The sequence below is a fragment of the Lissotriton helveticus genome, chromosome 6, assembly GCF_964261635.1.
Source record: "Lissotriton helveticus chromosome 6, aLisHel1.1, whole genome shotgun sequence".
NCBI classification, from domain to species: Eukaryota; Metazoa; Chordata; class Amphibia; order Caudata; family Salamandridae; genus Lissotriton; species Lissotriton helveticus.
Window position 1 is genome coordinate 395,113,397 of NC_136067.1, and position 17,158 is coordinate 395,130,554.

The window sequence follows — 17,158 nt, forward strand, 5'->3', positions numbered from 1 at the left end:
ATAATGTGTGCTAATAGAAGCGGTGAATCACAGACAACATCTAAAATAAGATGTGTATCAGAGGTCCCTCTCTGCCAACAAGCTGCGCTCAAAAAATATGTCACCCCTTCTGGGCCATGATTAATAAAAAAGCGCTGCATGTTGAAAAATATAAGTACTGAATCAGCCAAATGTCAAAAAAGTCACCCCACATATGCCACATAACAAGCGGCTTAGAAGATCACAAGTTTCATATTCATGTGAGCATTAATTGTGCTGATTATTCAATAGAGGGTTCCATCTGAAAGCAGAAGAGTTTTTATCCGAAAACTTAAGGAGCCCTGAAAATATTTAAACTAGTTTTATAAGACCTGTACTTTTAAAAATAAACAATGAATATGTGTCTAGCTATAAAAACACACCTATGAACCAACGTCTAATTCTAAGCACCTTCCTCAAGAACTTCTGCCACAGATAACAACTAGAATTGCCTTTAATTAAAGGCATGGGTGGAATACTGTAGGGTAATAGAGTGGCAATGGTGGGCATTGGTTTGACAATGGTATGACAATGGGAGCACCAACAATCTAAGGCCTCTTTCCTCCTTGTCCCTCTCCTTGGAAATCAGGTAGAAGCGCTACATGATGGAGACTCCAGAGTCTTGGGAAATCTGCGATTTTAACCATGCACTGAAGTGGACGCACAACAGCGCAGAAGGAAATCATCTGGATTGCCCAAAGAAAAAATCTCTTACGATTTTATTTTCGAAGTCTAAGCTATGTGCAGCTATCATTTCCATGCCAGATGGAAATACATGTAATTTCCAGTTTGAAAATTACTCGTGATCAAGCGGGCTATAGAAAATATATCATAAACAACGCTACCCAACTTCATAACCTATAAACAAAATTCTATACTAAATTATGGACCCATTTATAAACCTGACATATTTTTGGGCCTACTGAATCAGGTGGTCAGATTAAATCTATATACACATTATCTACAAACTATATACAATTTATACATCTGCGGAAAGAATATTGTCATTAGAATAAATCCTAATTATTTAAACGACCACCATAGGCGACGTGATCTAGCTAATAGTAACCTGCACTTCTGAATAACCAAGACCAGCTTGTTTGTCAAAAGTAAGATTTTATTTACTAAATTATGGTATTTTAATTGATAGTTTTATAAAAGTAATTTATTAGCATTGAAGCAAGCATGATTGTAAAGAAACATGAGAAAAATACAATTTAAGCAAGTGAATCAAAGTTAAAGTGAGTATTTAAAGTTTAGCATTTCTAAAACCTAAGTCCCTAACTGAGCTAAATAGATAGAAATTAAAGTAAAGTTCTTTGAGGATTCTTACGTGCTCCACGCAATGTCCGACAGCACTTCACCCTCATCGGAAAGTCAGAAAGCAGCAGCCAGCCCATCCCTAGGGGCATGACTTTTTATACCTTTCTACACTAACTAAACTACGCAAAGGAAAGTTTTCAGAAATCTTCGACGTCCCATTGGCTGAGAGTGACAAGTGACATGTCACCCATATTTCAAAAGTTCCATTAGGTCACTTTTCTTAAGGACCATTGTCTTTTCTGAATGCAACCAGGAGCTTCCTAGGTTTGCAACAAATGTACATTAATGTTCTCACTGCTTCCAATTGACTTCCGCGGATGCCAAGTTAAGGGCTGACAAAATGTTCTTTTTCGACCTTGGCCACGTCCGACAGAAAGATGATAGCACGTCAGTTTTTGCTTTGTGAATGCAGCTTTTGACGAACACTTTATTTCAGAATGGGCGTCTCGTGACTTTTGCAGAAGTAAAATTCAGCCTTTTTGTAACTCGAGCAAACTAGGCCCAAAAGCAGGCAACTTATGCTTTCTAGTATAAAACAAACACAAGAAAAGTATTAATGTAAGAAATAATGTAGATTCTGTATCCACCCCAGGATTTACTAATTAATTAACCCACCCGATTAATCTAATGTTACCTAGCAAATGCAAACAAATAAAGCAGCGTTTATATCTACCAGTCTTCATTAATCCATGAGACTTATATGCACCTAGAATAGTAGAAATGACATCACACAGACAAGGAAAAGCAAAACAAGCACATGCTTCTTTTAAGTTTGCAGCAGTTAGTAATGACAAAAACGAAAACAATAAATTATTTTATTATTTTGCACGAACAAAAAGATGCAACAATTATGCACGTTTATGAGCACACATGTTAGTCCCCCCATGTGTAAAGTTTAATCTAAGTTGTATTAGCACGACATATCACAAATCATTAATATTATTATTTATGTTATGGAAATGTGACTTCACGAGTTTAAACAAAATTTTGTTTTCCTTCTCGCTCCATCAACTCCCTCATCTGGTGATTAACAAATCACCACACCAGCACTCAAAATTTTGGTAATTTAAATTTCCAAGAAATCGATTCAAATTCATTTGTATCAGTTATCCTAAAAGTCTGTTTCTGCATAATCTTTGGAATTAGCATAACGCTCTCTATGTAACTCCTGTAATTCGATCTCCCTTTCTTCTTCTTTTCTAAGTTTATAGATTCTTTTCTTTTCTTTCAACTGCTTCTTTCTTTTATGTAACAAACAACCTATTTTGGTCAAAATAAAAATGAATATTATTATAATCAAAGGTGCCAAAATCTTGCCAAGAATTGAACTTCCAATATCGTGAAACCAGTTTTTAATTGCTTGGAACCTTTTTGAAAGTTTCCCTGTAAAATCATCTTCTTCTAAAGGAATTATCTCTGAATGCATTTGTGTAATATTCTTGATGTACATTTCAATATTCTTACTTTCGTCAGGTATATATGTGCAACAATGTTGTACATGTAAAATGCCACAGACTCCTCCCTCTTTTGCTAGGAGTATGTCTAAAGCAAGGCGGTCTTGAATTACCATGGATCTAATTGCAATAACTTCAACATTCACTAATTGAAACCCATCAGCTGTGTCAGTTGATAATCTATCAACTATAGTGGATAATTTTCTGATTCTCCCTGCATTTAAGGTTATACCAACAAAAGGTATTACTGCTTGAAAAATATCTCCCAGAACTTCAGTAAAAGTTTCTCTTTTAACTCTATTTACATAATTATGAATTTTAAACAATCCTTCTGAATCTCTGTCAACATGAAACACTTTAGGAAAAACAATTCCCACATAACAAGTTCCATACCAGTGGTCTGGAAGGTTGTAGTAGGCTTTGTCACCACAAACAAAATAAATCCCAGGAAAGATTGGATCCTTTCCACCTTTGAATCCCCAACCTCCCAAAATCTGATAAGTATCTTCACAGTTACTTGCACCTACAAAATAATTATCAAAAAGTGTGTTATCTCTCCTAATGCAAAGTTTTCCACTAACTGGTTTGTCTATGTGAATTGCAATATTTTCAAGCATTTTGCCATTTAACTTCTCATCCTCTTTCTGCCAGAAATTAGACTTAGTCTGCTTGACTAATTCATTCCTCTTATAAATTGCTCTTCTCTCCTCAACCATATTCAAAAATTTCTTTCCTTCAGCACTTAATTTGCAAGTTAGATTATTTTTATAAGCATACTCATAAGTAAGTTCGTTAGTAACAAGGAAAAATTCTCTCATTTGCTTTGCTTTCTTGTGCTTATTTAAAGCATTTTCAATCTTAATATTTGCAAAAATGTCATCATAATTTGAATAATAATATTCTAAACGTCCAGTTTGATAAAATAAGCTAGTTAACACACTACATGTTACAGCATAAGTGAGAGGAAGCATATTATATGTTACTCCCTCAGAAACAGAAGCAGGTAACTTAACGCAGACGTAGCAGTCTTTTGCATCCATTACCTTAACATATTCACTCAATAGCTTTGTGAATGTATTACTTGAAAAATCATTAATTGATTTATCTTGATGAATGTTAGGCTGATGATCAATAACTTTTGCGGACGCACTATGTTTAGTTTGGCTAACCAGAGCTTTGCTTGTTATGTTAACTTTGTGTAATTCTCTATTCATCTCCAAAGGGATAATCACAGCTAAAACCAACCAGAGCAGAATTAAAATGAGCAGACACACCAGAGTCATCTTACAGCATCTCTTAAAAACAGAACACTTTGAAGTGCTCTCCTTAACATAAGGCATTTTTGGTTAGTTTAGCCTAAAAATAAAAATAAAACAAAATTTTTAAAATTCTAAATTTATATTTACACCCCCCTTTTAAAATATTTTTTTTTTTTTTTTTTTTTTAAAACCCTAAACAAGATTTCTTCGACCTTATGTCATACATAAGTTTTTCTTCAACTAAACAGTTTTTCTTCGACCTTGTGTCAACTAACAAATTTTCTTCAGCCTTTTGCTAATTTAATGTTTCTGTACTTCAATCATTGTCACTAATTTCTTGGACTTCGTCTTCTTCTTCACTACTACCATATATGTCAATAACAGGTGGAATTACTAAATAAGTCCACTCAGGAGACTTGTATTTTTGGTTTGGTCTTACTATTCTTTTTCCTTTTCTCGACACTACTTCAATCTTCCTTCCAACTCCAACTTCTTTTCCAGGACTCTTTTGACTACTGATTTCTTCAACTTGTTCTTTTGGTTTCTTGATTAATCTGACTCTCAATCTTCCACCAGGCCAGTAGTCTGCTTTTCTCACGTACTTCTTCTTTGGTTCAGAATTATTTGATTCTGACTTCCAAGTCCTTTTCTTTCTGTTTTCACTTTCACCATCTACATCACTTTCTTCAGTTTCGTAATCTGAAATTTCAATTGACTCAGGAACTTCTCTATTCGGCAATTTCACTCCTTCAGGAACTTCATTTTGTTTTCCATTACTGGTACTCGGTAATTCTTCTTCCTCCTCTTCTTCAATTACCCTTAACTTCCCAGATTTCGGATTTCTGTTCCTTACTTCAGAGTTTGTTCTCTGCCTTTCGATACTCTCCTGGTCTGAAACCTCTTTTTGTTCTGCTTCTTTGTCTTCGATAGAGACAACCGAATCCTCAGTTATCTTTCCTTTTAATAGATTCTCTTCACCTTCAGAATCTATTTCAATGATTTCCAAGTCTTTTCTTGTCAAATTTCCATTCACTGGCACAGTTTCCAGATGTCAACTTTCTTGTCGATCTTCAGAATCTGGATTTATTTCACCTTCTGTTTCGCCTTCTGCTTCAGAATCATAATCATCTGTGGTATCACTTTCAACATCAGAACTCTCAGGAGTTGGTACTGGAATAGTATGACTAGGATGAATCCAGCGTTTCAATCCTCTGCACTTTACAGCATTAGTAGTGATCAAAATTATCTGCCTAGGCTTCTGCCATCTAGGAGCTAGACAATTCCTTCTCCGATGTACTTTCGTTCTGACCCAATCGCCAGGTCTCAGATCATGTGTCAAAACCTTTTCATTTGATTGTGCTTCAGTTCCCACCTGATTAGACACAGAAGTTACCATATCAGATAACCTTTTACAGTAATCCAAAATAGCACTGTCATTTATGCTCAACAGTTTACCTACAGGTACAAAAGCTTGCCTCATAACTCTTCCCATTAAAATTTCATGAGGACTCAAACCTGTCTTTTTATCTGGTGTACTTCTTAATGACATCAAAACAAGTGGAAGAGCATCAGTCCACTTTACACCTGTTTCAAGACACATTTTTCCAATTCTGTTTTTAATTGTTCTATTAATTTGTTCAACCACCCCTGATGCCTCTGGTCTGTATGCACAGTGTATTTTCTGCTCAATGCTCAAAGCTTCGCAAATTAACTTCATCAGTTTGTTATCAAAATGGCTTCCTCCATCACTCTCAATAGTGACTGGAAAACCGTACCTTGGGATGATTTCTCTGAGCATTAGTTTTGCTACTGTAATTGAATCACAATGTCGTGTAGGGAAAGCCTCTACCCATCTTGAAAACAAGCAAACAATTACAAGCACATATTTCAAACAATTGTGTAAGGGCATTTCAATGAAATCCATTTGTAATCTGGTAAAGGGACCACCCTCTCGACCAATTATTCCTGTCCCCACCACTGATTTTCTGTTTGGATTCATTTGTTGGCATGACAAACACCTTTGACAAAAAGATTCTGCAATAGTTCTAAACTTAGTATTGAACCATGTTTCTCTGAAAAGTCTAACCATAGAATCTCTTCCTAGATGTGCTGGACCATGATATAATCTGGCCATGTCAGCAATCAAGCAATTTGGTAAAACTACTCTGCCATCTTTGTAAACCCACACTCCATCTTCTTCACGTGGTCTACAATCTGATCTTAACCACAAGTCCTTTTCTTCATCTTCTGCTTCATTTTGTAAATCTCTAATCTCATGCCATGTTTCTACAACTGTTGTTAGCATTAATGAATTTGAATCAGTTTCTTTACTTCTCTCCCGATTGTATGCATAATTTTTCCTTGCGCAGTATTTAGCTGTTTCATCTGCGAAGGCATTTCCCTTGGAAATATAATCAATTCCTCTAGTGTGCGCTGCACACTTAACAATGGCGATTTCTTTCGGCAATTGTATTGCTTCAATTAATCTCCTAATGAAAACTGCATTTTTAATTGGTGATCCTGCTGATGTCATGTATCCTCTCTGTGACCAGAGTTGTCCATAATCATGCACAACTCCATACCCATACTGACTATCAGTAATGATGGTAACTCTTATATCTTTTGATATTTCACATGCACGAATCAAAGCAATTAATTCAGCCACTTGTGCTGAACGAACTCCTTCAAGACATGATGCTTCTTCGACATCTTTGACTGTACAAACTGAATATGAAGCTTTTAAGACACCTCCTTCGGATCTTAAGCATGACCCATCTACAAAGTAGACAAAATCCGATTCTGACAAAGGTCTGTCTTTGATGTCTTTTCTTGGTTTAGTGCAGAATTCCATGACATCTAAACATTCATGTTCTGTTTCAATGTCATCAACAATTTCAGAATCAGGCAGTAATGTAGAAGGATTCAGATTTAAACATCTTGAAATTGAAACATTATCTGCTCCTAGTATGATTTTCTCATACTTTGTCAATCTGCTACTTGTTAAATGCTGAGTCTTACCTCTTGTCAATAATATTTCTACTGAATGAGGTACAAAAACTTTCACAGGAAATCCCATAATGATCCCCTCACTTTGTTCGAGACTAATACTTGTAGCTGCAACTGCTTTTAAGCAACCTGGTAATGCTTTTGCAATTGGATCAAGAACTGCAGAGAAGTATGCAATAGGTTTCTTTAGATTTCCATGTCTCTGAATCAACACAGATAATGCACATCCTTCTCTCTCACTGCAATACAGTTCAAAATCTTTCTCATAATTTGGCATACCTAAAGCAGGAGCTTGACATAAGCTCTTTTTCAGGTTTTCAAAAGAATCCATTTCAGCATCATTGAGAATAATTGGATCTTTTACATCTGACTTTGTCAGTCTTTGTAGTGGTTTTGCAATTACTGAAAATCCACTTATCCATTGACGACAGTAACCAACCATTCCCAAGAACATTCTGACCTGTCTCTGTGTTCTTGGTGGTAACATTGCTTGAATCATTTTTATTCTCTCTATTGTTACTTGTCTTTTTCCCTTTGCAATTCTGTGACCAAGATATTTTACTTCTTGTTTGCAAAACTGTAGTTTTGCTGGGGACACTTTATGTCCTTCTACTGCAAGGCGATTTAACAGAATTATTGTGTCTGTCACACAATTTTCTCTTGTCTTTGCAGCTATCAACAGATCATCAATATACTGCACTAACGTTGACCTACCAGGTAAATCTAGGTCTTCTAATGATCTTTTTAACAATTCATTAAAGATTGAAGGACTTTCTGTATAGCCCTGAGGGATTCTTGACCATCCGAGGGTCTTACCTTGGAATCTGAAAGCAAAGATTTCGTAACTGTCTGGATGTAAGGGGACAGTAAAGAATGCATTGCAAAGGTCAATGACTGTATACCATTCAGCATCATGTGGAATCTGGAATAGAATTACTGCTGGATTTGGAACCACAGGACAACATGGAACAACAATTTGATTAACCTTTCTCAAATCTTGTACGATTCTAAATGTTCCGTTAGACTTTTTAACTCCCATAATTGGTGAATTACAAGGACTACTCTCCATTTCTTTTAATACGCCTTGTTTGATTAATTTTTCAATTATAGGTGTAATACCTTCAATTGTTTCTGTTTTCATTTTATACTGTGGAATGTTAGGAAATTCTATTCCCTGTTTCAATGTAATTTTTACTGGATCTACATTTTTCATTAGACCCATCTCGTTCCCAGTAAAATCCCATATTTCAGATTTCACTGTTTCCTTGAGTTCTTCAGGTAAATCCTTTTCTTCAAATGCAGGAAACAATTTTGTTTCTTCTGCTTCCATCATCATCATTGTCATTCTGTATAAACCATCTTCCTCCATTGTTTGTAACTCAACTCCATCAGGAGAACAATATATTCTGCAATTCATTTTAGATAGGATGTCTCTGCCCAATAGATTCACTGGACTACTATTACAAACCACAAATCTGTGTTTGTCTCTGTAATTTCCAATTTCAACTGGAACTGGATCAGTTAAGTCAGTTTTAATTTGCTGATTACTTACTCCGACAACTTGGATGGTATCCCCAGAGAGAGGTAGGTTTTCAATTTCCACTGATCTAACAGTAGAACGGGTAGCACCAGTGTCCACTAGAAAAGTGATGTCTACATCATTAACTTTCCCGTTTACAAAAGGACCAGACTGGTCAACCTCAAGAGTGGCTCCAACAACACACTCTTCCTCCTCTCTCGGGCACCGTCAGCAATAATCATCTGAATCGCTGTCTTGACTTTCTGCTAATAAAAATTGTTGTGAAGCATTTTGCATTTGGACTCTTTGTTGCTTTTGCTGTTTTTGTGGTTTTATTACCTGTTCACTTCCCTGAAATCCCACGTTTGGATTATATTTTTGGACTCCCCCACAATTCGGAAAAGGTGGTTGTGGCAATTGGTCTTGACGATTATTCACCTGTTGCTGTTGCTGTTGCTGCAACTGTCGCTGAATATTTAATTCGTTTAACCCCTGTTGCATCTGTAGCTGTCGCTGCAGGTCAACACCATTCTGCATCTGTGGATTCAATAAGGGATTCTTTAAGTTTTTAGGAGGATGAGGACACTCGTCTCTCCAATGTCCAATTTCGCCACAATTAAAACAAGGTAATCTTTGTTTCAACTCCTCAATCTTTGGGCTAAATTTCTTTGGGAAATTATTACTTTTAAACTTTCCTTGTATCTGGTTTGTATTTCCAGTTTGAACAAAATTAGTGTTCTTATTACCCATGCTGGCAATCTGTTGCTCAGCCACTTTTACCTGAGCCCACATGGCTTTCTCCTTGAGCTTTTTCTGTTTTACGTCTATTTCATCACTGCAATATTTAGCCTTTCTTAGAATATCATCTACAGATAGTGATTGCCATCCGACAATGCTATTTCTGATCATTTCTCCAATTTCAGGTTTTAGTCCATAAACAAATCTATAGACAAAATGGCTCATATCCTTTTCGTCTAGTTTTTCATAACCACTATATTGTTTAAAGATTAACAGTAGTCTTTCATAAAAAGAATGAACTGATTCTTTTGTTTCCTGTTCTGTCCTTTCTATTTTAACCCAATCGACTTCTTTGGGTGGAATTTTGTTTTTCATCCAAACAATCACTTTTTCATAAAAATCCATTACAAGTGGATTTGGAGCACCTGTTTCTTTGATTCGCTCAGGTTCTGTTTTTGGCCAACTAATTGATATTTTACATTCTGTCCAAAGATCTGATGGAACGACAATGTCAAAAAATCCATCTAAATCAATCCACAGAACTTTTGACACTTTGATAAATCTATCGACTTGCCTGTACCACTCAACTGGTTTTTCCCTCAATTTCGGAAAGTCATTTGTAAATAACAGAATGTCCTGTCTCGACCAAGGGACATGAACATATCCTCCACCTGCAATTTCTCTCATTGGAAATTGTTTTGACAATTTTTCCAATCTTTCATCTTCCTTCTTTTTCGTCCATTTTACTCTCCACTTAATCAGTTCTCCTAGCTTTTTGATATAAACAATCAAATCTTTTATATGTACTATTCTTCCCATTGAGTTCAAACTCTCAATGTCACTTTCTGAAAAGTCTAATCTGTAATGTTTCGCAAAATTCTTTTGTTTGCTCACATCGATTTCAAGTTCTGCTGCTAGATCCTCTAGTTGATCATATTTATTTTTTGTTTTCCACTGAATGCTTTTACAAATGAACAGTAGTTCATCATCTCGATAATAATTTAAACTATCTGGACCGATTGTTCCGATTATTAATTCTTCGATATTCGCTTTTAATTTGGCCACATCAAGTTTTGGTGTGGTTACCCTGACTTCAGGACTCCCTATATCTGATATAGCACCCATTGGTGTTTTTGGAGATAAATCCTCATTAAAGGTTAAATCAGGCATTCTCGATTTAGAAGAGTTTATTTCAGATAAGTCTGAATAAAATTTTTCAGCAACCTTTTGAATTTCTGCATTCAAAGGAATAGTTAATCCTGTCTTGTTTGTTTCTTTTTGGTCAAATACAGGCTGAACAGGACCAATCGTTACTGGAACTGTCACAGCTTCCATGCCTTTTGTCATTCTTTTTATTAATTCTTCTTTAGATCTTAAATATTCATTATAATCGACATCTTCAACATTTCTTGCCTCTCTTATATAATCTTTTGGAGCTTCTCTTGCCCTTGGAGCCATTGTAAAATGTCTACCTTCATTTCGAGCATTATCAAATTCTGGTCTTCTAGGTGTTTCAATGATTTCACAATTATTTGGATAAAGTTTAGGAGCTTCATTAATTGGAGGTGCACTCGGTGAAGTTTCAGTAGAAACCACCGGAGTAGACCATGATCTAGGAGGTCTCAAAGGTTGATTCTTTCTAGCTGTAGTATATATTTCTTCCATAACTGCATCCTCAGATTCACTTTCCATAGATTTCCCTGTAGGAGTACCCATTACCATTTCTTGTATTAAATACAATCCTTCACTCATGTTTCCCTGTCTCCACATTCGCAATCTATCTTCATGAGTTTCTCTTCTCCAAGGTGGATTTTTAGAAGGTCTTTTAATTCCACTAGCTTCTCTTTGTAACTGATACATCTCATCTTCCCACTCAACTAAAGCTTCAAATTGAGTTGGTCTCGGTTTCGGAACAAGAGCATGCATTTTCTCTCGTAAATTTCTCAAGACTTTTACATTAAATGAACCATCATCAGGCCAAGTTAAAACACCGTCGTTCTTAGTATAGCGTTTCCAACTATCGAACCATAAGACAGTATGATATCCATATTCACCTTCCATATACGCTGCAGGTGTTTTATACTTATGAAGTAGTTTACCACCTCGCGTTTCAATTTTCTTATCAGGTGAAAATAAATTCTTAAACTTCTGAAATAATGTTGGCTTTTTCTCAACATGTTTAAAATGATAACTCATTTTTAAGAGTTAAATCTAATTCACAAAATCGTTCGTAAAATATTTCCGGGATGTTCCGTAAAACAACCAATCCGTGCGCGAAACACACCAACAAGCCAATGACAGTTGAGCTACGTCACTTTTCTGCTCAACCAATAAAATTGGAGTTTTTCTGAAGGACCAATCAGCTTACAGGTCGTCAGAGACTCAAGAGCCAATCAGAATATAGCTTGTGACATAGGTCACCCAATCCCAGCGCGGCTCTGTGACGTACACAGCAGCTGCGGTTTCTCGTTTCTCACTCCTGGCGCTTACCCCTCCTTCACAAAATCTTTTCACAGCGCCATTTTAAGAACACTTTTCAGTGTAAATTAATTCTTAACAATGACTATAAGGACATCATCTGTTCGTTTCACTATTTAGGATAGTTTACATACATTCAAGTATCCACACTTCGGAATAGACGGCGCTATTCACACTAAGGATAATATCCAATTGTCAGTAGAGTAACCCTTACTCCACCCTTCTAACACGTATAATTATGAACTCGCTTTGCTCTGAACGCACCGCGAAGTGGCAGTTCTAAGAGTTCCACTTGAACATAAAATACAAATCAAATTCGCACTTTCACACGGAAAATTCCCTAATTTCAAACACACATGAAATCCGTACAGGACTCTCACCTGTTTATAGAAATCATGCACCGTTAGCAAAATAACGACGTTATCCGTACAGGGCTCTCACCTGTTTATAGATATGAAACATGTACCCGTACAGGACTCTAACCTGTTTATAGATAGTCATGCACCGACGCTACTTTACCCTTCATTCAAGCTCGGATATAACTAATACTCTTATCACAGTGAGTTTTATGGAAGGCGCTTTGTCCCTATTCTCATGCTGCTCTAATTTCTTAGAAAACCCTCACTATACAAGATTCACACCTTGCCCTAAAACTGTGCTGCTCGGCGACAACACTATGGTACACGGCGATACCTCTTGTGATACTCGGCGATATCACTACAAACAGAACAGATGGCTTGCGTGACTAATTTCTCGCCACACAATCTATACCGGTATAGCTTACAGATAGCACGAAAAACGAACTCAACATGTGTTAAAACGTCGATCCTATTTCCATACCATAACACTTTAGTAACCCTTAGCAACCAACATATTACCTTGGTTACCCTTAGCAACCATCAATTTATGCTACCAGAGAATTGATCCAGCGGGCTATAGAAAATATATCATAAACAACGCTACCCAACTTCATAACCTATAAACAAAATTCTATACTAAATTATGGACCCATTTATAAACCTGACATATTTTTGGGCCTACTGAATCAGGTGGTCAGATTAAATCTATATACACATTATCTACAAACTATATACAATTTATACATCTGCGGAAAGAATATTGTCATTAGAATAAATCCTAATTATTTAAACGACCACCATAGGCGACGTGATCTAGCTAATAGTAACCTGCACTTCTGAATAACCAAGACCAGCTTGTTTGTCAAAAGTAAGATTTTATTTACTAAATTATGGTATTTTAATTGATAGTTTTATAAAAGTAATTTATTAGCATTGAAGCAAGCATGATTGTAAAGAAACATGAGAAAAATACAATTTAAGCAAGTGAATCAAAGTTAAAGTGAGTATTTAAAGTTTAGCATTTCTAAAACCTAAGTCCCTAACTGAGCTAAATAGATAGAAATTAAAGTAAAGTTCTTTGAGGATTCTTACGTGCTCCACGCAATGTCCGACAGCACTTCACCCTCATCGGAAAGTCAGAAAGCAGCAGCCAGCCCATCCCTAGGGGCATGACTTTTTATACCTTTCTACACTAACTAAACTACGCAAAGGAAAGTTTTCAGAAATCTTCGACGTCCCATTGGCTGAGAGTGACAAGTGACATGTCACCCATATTTCAAAAGTTCCATTAGGTCACTTTTCTTAAGGACCATTGTCTTTTCTGAATGCAACCAGGAGCTTCCTAGGTTTGCAACAAATGTACATTAATGTTCTCACTGCTTCCAATTGACTTCCGCGGATGCCAAGTTAAGGGCTGACAAAATGTTCTTTTTCTACCTTGGCCACGTCCGACAGAAAGATGATAGCACGTCAGTTTTTGCTTTGTGAATGCAGCTTTTGACGAACACTTTATTTCAGAATGGGCGTCTCGTGACTTTTGCAGAAGTAAAATTCAGCCTTTTTGTAACTCGAGCAAACTAGGCCCAAAAGCAGGCAACTTATGCTTTCTAGTATAAAACAAACACAAGAAAAGTATTAATGTAAGAAATAATGTAGATTCTGTATCCACCCCAGGATTTACTAATTAATTAACCCACCCGATTAATCTAATGTTACCTAGCAAATGCAAACAAATAAAGCAGCGTTTATATCTACCAGTCTTCATTAATCCATGAGACTTATATGCACCTAGAATAGTAGAAATGACATCACACAGACAAGGAAAAGCAAAACAAGCACATGCTTCTTTTAAGTTTGCAGCAGTTAGTAATGACAAAAACGAAAACAATAAATTATTTTATTATTTTGCACGAACAAAAAGATGCAACAATTATGCACGTTTATGAGCACACATGTTAGTCCCCCCATGTGTAAAGTTTAATCTAAGTTGTATTAGCACAACATATCACAAATCATTAATATTATTATTTATGTTATGGAAATGTGACTTCACGAGTTTAAACAAAATTTTGTTTTCTATCTCGCTCCATCACTCGTAATATCCAAAGTTATGCAAAGTTACCTGTTATTACATGAAATGCTGATGTGGCATTATGGGCTATGTTTTAGTGTAAAAAAAAGGTCAAAATCTTATGTGATGGGAATCGTGTTGATTCGTTTGTGTTCTTCCTGTGCTCCTGCAATAGGATTTGTACCCAAACAAAATCGCAATTATGCATAAACAAAATTTCACCCGGCCTTACTCATTTACCTCCTGTAGACCATCAGTATTCTTAGACTATGGAAGAGAGAGGCAACAGTTGAGGGGCCGTATTACTTAAAGTGCCCCAGGGGCAGAACAAGTGTTTGCGCCCACTTTACTTACCCCAGGGCACTTTTGTACTATAGAAGGGGCCGCAGACGCTTGTGCATCCCCTTCTTTAATACCGATGTTGCACTTAAAGTGCCAGCGCTATCAACAGAGGGTGTTACCCCATTTGCATAGGGGCGTGCCCTAAGCAAATTAGCGAATTCCTTTGACTTTGTGCCAGCGCCATATTACAGACTCGGGAGCAGAGTCAAAGCAGCCCTCAAGAGGCACACTGAGTGTGCGCCATTTAAAAAGGTGGCACACTGTCAGTGCACCTCCTGACAGCAGCCTTCTGCAGTGGGTAATGGGGGTCCCACGGACCCCCCCCCCAGACCTCCCCTTGCAGGCAGATGCAGTCACTAAGTGCACCTGCTTGCAAGGCGATCTCTAAATCCTTTCGAAAGTGCTCCATTAGCATTCTTTGCGCCCGGCACATCTTTTCAAAGGTTTGCCAGGCACAAACAATGCCAATATGTAATACAGTTCCAGATGTGAGTTTCTGTGTAGAGTTCATGGCTCCCCCTTAGTAGCTTGGCACAAATTTCAACAGATGCCCTCTGAAGAAAGTAATGTAGTATTTGTGAAAAAACTATGCAATATAACAATACAGTTAAAAAATAAGAACCTTAAAAGGCACTTAAATTAAAAAGAGTGACAAATCTCACAAATTTGGACAAAGCAGCACAAAGGGTCACATGCTTAAAAATAAACACCCTATTGAAAAGTGCTGGAAACATCTGTTCAATGTTATTGCCTGAGGAATACGAAAACATGAGAAAAAATGGCATATGTTCTTTATAGCGACCTTTTATATGAAGTCTAAGGTTTTTTTCATGGGTTCAGTTATCACTTGCAGGACATATTATATTTTTCCATGTTCATATTCAAGGGAAAACATCTAGTTCAAAGTGGTCGAATGAAATTCTTCATGTCACACAAGAGCTTCCTCACTCAGTTGGGGCTTCTGTCTGGTGAGAAGATCGACAGCAGCAGGAAGTAGCATTATCAATTTGTGACAAGTCCATCGATCATTTTTCAGACAGGCAAGCAGCCTATTACACAGTATCTAAATGCTCTGCAAATTAAAAAAAAAATCTTCACATCACTTGAGAGGTTCTCTCAACAATAGGAAGCTAAATGGATCTTGTGTGCATCAGGAACGGTGTCTTGCTTAAGGATATTGTTTAAATGGGCATTTTTTTTTTTAGAATACCACAGGCAACTCTGCTTAAATATGTTCACGACTCAACAATATTAAATAGATTAGTAGTATCATGGATCTACTTTATTGTTTGCAATAAAAACCTATACCTACTGTTGATCTACCTTTGTATGCAATGTACATTCTTACCAAGGGAGTAGCCAGAAAATTAAAAAAGCCCCAACTTTGAACTAAAGCGCTTATGCTACAAAACAAGTGAAGCAAGTGAGCACAACCTTCCCTAGAAGAACGTCATTGTCTCTTCCATCCATGCATCTATCTAGTCATTCTTTCACCCTTTCTTTACCGACTGATATTCACCATTTCACCTTTACATTCTTTCACCCATTAATCCTTGTATCCATCATTTAATCATTCTCCATTCAATCGATCCATCGATCCATCCATCCATCCCTACACTCTGTCATTCATCTATTCTGCCATCCACCTATCCATCCACTCTGCCATCCATCATCTATCTATCCACTCTACCATCCATCCCTTCACCATTTGTGCCATCCATCCATCCACTTTGCCATCCATCCACCCTGCCATCCAACCAACCATCCACTCTGCATCCATCTATCCATCCATCAACTCTGCAATCCATCCATCCCTTCATCAGGTGTGCCATCCATTCACCCACTCTTCCATCCAGTCATCCATCCACCCTGCCATCAATCCATCATCAATGCATCCAGGTATCCATCCATACACTCAATCAATCAATCAAACCATTTGTATAGCGCACTACTCACCCGGGAGGGTCTCTAGGAGCTTGGGGAAGGGGTAAGCTACTGATCGAACAGCCAGGTCTTGAGTTGTTTCCTGAAGGCGAGATGGTCCTGGGTCAGCCGAAGGTGGATGGGGAGGGAGTTCCATGTCTTGGCAGCCAGGTAAGAGAAGGATCTTCCTCCGGCGGTGGCTCTTCGGATGCGTGGTACGGCTGCGAGGGCGAGGCTGGTGGACCGTAGCTGGCGGGTGGGCGTGTAGAAGGTCAGGCGGTCGTTGAGGTACTTGGGGCCCAGGTCGTGGAGAGACTTGTGTGCGTGGGTGAGGAGCCGGAACGTGATCCTCTTGTCGACGGGGAGCCAGTGCAGGTTCCTCAGGTGGCAGGAGATGTGGCTGCGTCGGGGGACATCCAGGATGAGTCGGGCGGAGGCGTTCTGGATGCGCTGGAGTTTTTTCTGTAGCTTGGCTGTGGTTCCGGCGTAGAGGGCGTTTCCGTAGTCCAGTCGGCTGGTGACGAGTGCTTGGGTGACAGTCTTCCTGGTCTCGGTCGGGATCCAGCGGAAGATCTTGCTAAGCATACGCAGGGTGTTGAAGCACGATGAGGAGACGGCGTTGACTTGTCTGGTCATCGAGAGGGAGGAGTCCAGGATGAAGCCCAGGT